This window comes from Dermacentor albipictus, chromosome 6 (assembly GCF_038994185.2).
Source record: "Dermacentor albipictus isolate Rhodes 1998 colony chromosome 6, USDA_Dalb.pri_finalv2, whole genome shotgun sequence".
Classification (NCBI taxonomy): Eukaryota; Metazoa; Arthropoda; class Arachnida; order Ixodida; family Ixodidae; genus Dermacentor; species Dermacentor albipictus.
The window spans coordinates 5,882,458-5,889,118 of record NC_091826.1 but is presented as its reverse complement, the minus strand read 5'-3'; positions in this window follow the sequence as shown (position 1 = coordinate 5,889,118).

The window sequence follows — 6,661 nt, the reverse complement described above, 5'->3', positions numbered from 1 at the left end:
ATGTCCAAGGGCTGAGGTCTCACCGGATCTGGCAGATCTTGGTCTCAAAAGATTTCACCCGTTAAGATCCGTCGACTGGTGGTGGTAAGCACACTGTAGAAACAAAAGATCAGCTGTGAGATGTTCCAAGAGCCGGAGCTCATTCGGGGTTCGTCCTTCAGCATGGCGAAAGATTGGAAGGCGATCCACCGGTTAATGACCTTTTATGTTCCATCAGCCTCTGATTGATACACCGTCCCGTTTGCCCTACGTAGAACTGGCCACAGCTAAGGGGAATCTTATAAACCACACAACTACCACAGTCAGTAAAACTGTTGTTCTTATTGTGCTTCACTGGACAAATATCTGTTCGTTTTTTGCCTTTTATCCGCACCTTTTTATTCTGTACTTGTAGCACCCGCGTTGAGAAAAGTAGAACGAAAGCGATATACATGCATGTTTAAGCTAATGACAATTTTTTGTCCAGGATATACAAAAAGAACACATGCACTTACAGCATATAGGAGCTTTTTGCACCTGGAGAATGTAGCACAGTACAAACCAGCGTCATGAGAATCGAAAAGTGTAGCTTAGTGTGTTGAAAAACTATGAACGCTTGCATACCTACAATCAGGTATGTGACATGTCAAACCGTGCATGGATAAAATTGATAGATCTTACACACAAATAAAGTTATCATCCCTTTTATTGGCTGCTTCAAGGGACTCTTGAAATTGAACTACAAAAATTTACAGCAATGCTAGAAACAAACAGAAGATGTGAACCTATAGTGTTCTTGCAGAAATAAGCAATGCAAACAACTACATGTGTCAATTCTGTGGATATTTGCGCAATTTGGTGTACTTGACAAACTACCCGCGCAAGGATGACAAGGATGAAATAAGGTAGGAACACACAGGAACGCTTACTCGACTAGAAGTTCATTCGTGAAGAAAGACATTTTAAGTGCACTATCCAACTTTACAAAGGAAAAGCCATGCATGCGCGCTATAAACAGCCCGGTGGCACAAGAAATCAAGAAACGAAGCACATATGCTGTGGAATAAACGTGCGCCAAAAGCAAACAAAAAACACATGAAAACTGAAAAATTTGTTGCATAAGCGACGCAATGTAATGGGTAATGCTGCAGCAACTCTCACGACTCATGAATAATGATTCCTTAATTCCTCTTGTGTTCTGATCTTTGTGATGAAACAATCGTTATTTCTACCCCTTACAGCGGAAAAGGCAATTTCGTTTTATCACAAAGACAAGAACTCCAGAGGAATTGCGGAAGCATTATTTTATTGATCACGAACGAAACAAATGCATGACCAAGCCGTCTGTTGCTCTCAGTGAAAAAGAGTTGCTGTTTTTCATAGAGCATTTCTTGTAGGTAGTATCACTTACAGCATAAATATTTCAGTTTTCGTTTTTGACGCACCTTTACTCCATATGACATGGCTTTCTTCCGTTTCTTTTTTTTTTCTTATCGCACCTGGCTATTTTTGCCACGCATCCATGGCTTTTATCTTTGACAAGTTGGCCAATGTGTTTAATACCTCCGTCTTCAAAAACAAACTTCTAGTTCAGTCGGCGACTTGTGTGTGTTCGTACGAATTTCATCGTCCTCATCTATTCGCGCTGTTGTTTTAAGTACGCACGCATCACTCGGTTAGGCTGACAAACATTCTCACAAGAAAAAGGAACTATCACAAAGTCCATGTGGCAGCTATCACACAACAGAGCAGCCCCAAAAATAGTTAAAAATCCCACTTGACGGAGAGTGGCAACAGAGATGTGAGCGTCCTGGTGAATCAGCCGCGGATCAATTGAGGTCTCTTCGCAAGAAACGACGCCAAGCTGTTCTCGATGTACGACACGTTAGCACCTGGACATTTGCTGCACGTGTAACCTGCGAGGGGGCAATGCGCACAGAAAATGAGATTAAGCAGATTAAGAATCTACCACACGCTACACCTAACTACGCATTAAATAGTAGTAAGCAGCATACCGGCCTGTAAAAATGTGCGTTTCTTTACGCGGGCCGTCGCGAAAAGGAAGAAATGGGTTGCTACAGTAGATGTTACCTGAGATATATAAGCACAGCGTTTGTTTCACAGTAGTGAAATATATTCCTGGCTCTCTCGCAAAACCAAAGACCATGCTATAGCGGTACGTCAACTGATAGCAAGCAGCAATCCGAATCTTTCGGCAGAGGGCCAGCAGCAAGGCAGACTTAAAAACACGCCGAGAGCGATGCGCGCCTGAACGGAGTTGCACGGCGAGCGAGAACTGGCACCGCTTCTTTGAGCATCCGCTGTCCGCGTGGCTCCGATCGTCCCGCGCGATTTACGTGCAGCGCGTCGCGTACGCGTCCTTGCGCGCTCTACCGTCTGCGCAGTGAGCTGTTTCTTCGTGTACGCGCTATTACTCGCCCCGCAAACGGTGCTCGAATGCGGCGCTTAGCTTGAGGCGCCAACGCGCCGGGAAGTGCTCCTCTCGCTTCTGCAAGCAACGCTCATTCGGATCGATCTAGCTCAAAGAGGCAGCAGAGAACGGTAGCACGTTTTGGTTAAGGCCTGCTAAAAGCGTGCAGTACGCCTTCAACGGCAACGCGTCACGTTTGATGAAGATGCCTACTGCGGTAGGTTTGGCGGAGATAGGTGGTAAGGGGAGCTCACGGGCGGCTGTATTCTTTGCCGACCGACGTCACCACTGCGCCTCTGTGGTGCACCGCGTCGTTAGCCACAACGCAAATCGAGGCGCAGTTAACGTCTACCCGGCAAAAGGTGACCACACTAATCAATCAAATAATTGATTAGTGTGGTCAAGAGAAAGTCAAATGGCCACACTAATCAAGCAAAAGGTGACCGTACTCGATCGTGACTAGTCGAAGATGATCCTTGAGGCTGGAAATGGCAATATTTTGCCCGACTCTGATAGAAAAATGCCTCGGGTAAAGCAAAGTGTTAACTAAAGTTAGCTCAGAACGTGGCTCTGTAAATACCAATAACGTCATGAGTAAATCGGAAATCTTTCGGCTCATTGTGGCAACAAGTTGCGTCCAAATCCACGTCTGAGTGGCAGCTCTCGCTCGAATTCTTTACGCACATCTTGAGGCCTGCAGTGTTGGGCTGATTGTATGTGCCGGAAGTAATTTTGGAGCCGGAATTACGCGCCGAAATTTGGACACCATCTACAAGACACCTGCAGAACATAACCAAACGTTGGCTATGTTTTCGTCTACTTTTCGCTCACGAAAAGTTTGGCTCTGGCTATTTTTGGCTACATTTTGAGATCATTTGGCTATTTTTTACTCAGGGTTGTTGCTGAAATCGGAGCTCTTTCAAGTGAATGGTCATAGCGGCTGCGCGCTGCGATCTCAAAGCGCCTTTGTTGTTTGATCTCTAGTACCACTTGCTTTCCAGACAGGCGCAGGAAATTCCAAGACCTCTCAGGTGTATGTTTGTAGCCTGGGCGCTCTTGCATCCCACGGTTCCCACAGCGCGTCCGATGCTCAAAGTCAGTGTCCGCGGCCGCCTTACAGTTGCGCTGCCGCTGCATCTCCCTTTGGGGAACTCCACACTCGCTCGGTCACCGTGCTTGAGAGTGAATTCCGCATTCGCCTGCTCCTTGAGACGTGCACATTTCGGATTCTACTTACAGCTATGCCATCTGGTGTATGCAAAAAACGACGCTGGGATTTGTAGGCCGGCGAACAAATGTTAAAACATTGCGGGCACTCGTGAGGCCCGTTCAACGTCGCAGTTTCTACGCAGCGTAAATCGCCACGAACGAGGGCCCGGTGGCGGCACCGTCTGACAACACTGCGCCGCGAAGCACGAGCAAGGGACGCGGGCCGCCGAGTGCGCCTGGCTTCGGAAAGCGCCGGGCTGCTGTGCGCGGCGGCTGATGTTCGATGCCACCGTCGCTCACACAATTTACTTTTCATGAAAGCGAGCCGAAAAAAGAACCTGCCTACCTACCGCAAAGCGACAAGAACGAGGCAAAGAATGCTTGGCATTAAAAATGTCAAATGTCGCACTCATATGCGAATCCTAATTACTATATGCTGGACTCGACTGCTGCACAACAAAAACGCAACTAGAAGACTCAACACAAATTACCCAATACATTTTTAAACTTTACAACTTTTTAAATTTTGTTGAAAGTCCGTTGATTAAACAATTACCCAACAATACATCAATAGTAAATCAACTCATTTTTGTACGAGAATTCGTCGGCCGCGCAGTCTTTATTTCAAGGTGTGCAAGATGGTCCTTCGAAATACTACTTAGATATCGGCAGGGCAAATGTTTAGCCTTGTCTGGAAAGATGTTACAAATTCGACCTTAGTAACTAGAACGCAGACACTCAGTAAGGCTAATTCACGGAGATTCAGTAGGACGAAAAATCGGACGAGTTGGTAAAGCTTCGTTCCACCTGGTTATCTGTACAATTATCTAGATAGTTGTCTTTGATTATGCCAAGGAGCTGGGAAAAGATCATTATGCTTTATATATTAGACGAATTTTTCAAATAAACTTCAGTTCACAGCGCCGTGTGGCTTCCCCCTTTTTTAAAAATCAATCCGTGTCCATTCGCGCTCTGGGAGTCATGCACTTCGTGGAGGTGGACCTGCAAGGGGTCTAAGAGCGTTTACGTAAAAACGAACCGAGAGAAACGTAACCACCCGATGGTTGAAAAAATACGGCCGGCTCATGAGTTGCAGCACATTGCGTCCTTTCTGTGGGGATGCGTAGATATTTGAGAATGTTGAAATCGTGTGTAGCTATGCATTTGAATAATCTGCATGGTTAACTGTTGTGCCCTTGCGTTTAGCGCAAACTTCTGCTTTTTATTGCTGTTTTTTTCATAATGTTCTCTTTTTTCCTGTATTATGACTAAGCCCTTTTATTTCCACTCGTTTCTGTAACGTCCGGCTGGGCCTTGAAGTTATTGAAATAAATAAATAAATAAATAAATAAATAAATAAATAAATAAATAAATAAATAAGAAGGCAGGCACGCTTCTTGACATGAGACGTTACTTTAAATAATTATGGGGTTTTACGTGCCAAAACCACTTTCTGATTATGAGAAACGCCGTAGTGGAGAACTCCGCAAATTTCGACCACCTGGCGATCTTTAACGTGCACCTAAATCTAAGTACACGGTTGTTTTCGCCCCCCATCGAAAGGCGGCCGCCGTGGCCGGGATTTGATCCCGCGAACAACGGCGAGTATGAGAGGTTACTTGCGGCAAAATTTGAGGAGAGCAGGACATAAACATGTTTAACATGATGCGATTTTATACCGGTGGGGCGATGTCCGCCGCAATGCGACGGAAATCGCAGTGGCAGTGCCGACCCCCTCGCCCCTTTTCGACTGCGACCAACCGATTGGGCGCAGCGCCGCACGATTTTCCGTCGAAGTTGCGCCGACAGCTATTTCGCGGTTTGTTTTGGGAAATGACGTCTCGTTCAGCAAGTGCAATGCGCGGAGACGTGGATTCCCGAATCCGGTATACCTACGTGAAGGGAGAATAAAGAACTTGTCCACCGATTACATTCTCCGATTTCTATACGTTCGCTGACACACTACGTAGCAAACGAAATGCTTTTTCACGTTTGCTTCGTAAGATATATAGACACACCTTTGCGAGTGGCCAATACTACAAGGCGTTCGATCACCACCAGACGACAGGGCCTTTCGGGGTCGTCGCAATTTTCTTTCGTTGAGCAGCACACAAAAATCGTGTGTACGGAGCAGTTTTTAATTGCAATCTCGGCGAGGGCAAATGACAAGACATCAAAGCACCCGAACGCGCGACAGTTTAGTTGCATTCTTTGCCGGTCGGAATTTTCACGCGTAGATTTCCCATTGCATGTTGAAAGGTTACCTTACCCCACTTGCTTAATAAATGTGACCTGCCAAACATGCAGATTATCGTAATGAATTTTCTACGATAGCATATTTAATTCCCTGGCTTGAATAAACAGCGTCGTCAATTTGTTTTCGAATATTTCATGCACGTTAGGTTGCATCTCTTCTCTGATGGATAATTTTTCTCCTGCACTGAAACTCATAAGCTTTCAAAATGTTGCGAACTTTGTATCTTTACGGTACACCTATTAACTCTTGCTTTAAATTGAATGGTAATTAAACAGTTACATAACATTATTGACTTGCTACAGTGGAACAGTGACAAGGCACCCTCCCGCAACGTCTTGCAAAACTTGTGCAAGAATGCGAAAAGCATCCAAATAGCTTTTTCTTATGTAGGTGAAACAACGGCTAGTCAAAACTGTGCAGTGAAGTCAGCCAGTTGCATTGCTTCCTGTGAATAATTGCATCCTGTAAGTATAAACGGTTCTCGCACGTCCACAGATAATCAAGTGTGCAGAAATACCCACACATAACATGCGTCTAATAACAGTTTTTATTAAGTTTGTGATCACGTTTATTGGTGTGTAAACTCACTATTAACCATATACTCTGTCATTACTACTTCTATAAGCAATAAAGTACCATGCTACTTGCAAGACCATTTCACCCTGGGATTTTAAAAGGAATTTCTGCATTTCAACTTTACATAATATGCAGTTTATACAATAAATGGTCCCAAGCAGCATTTGTGTTATGGCACACACTTATTGCAATTTTTTACCAAGGTACAG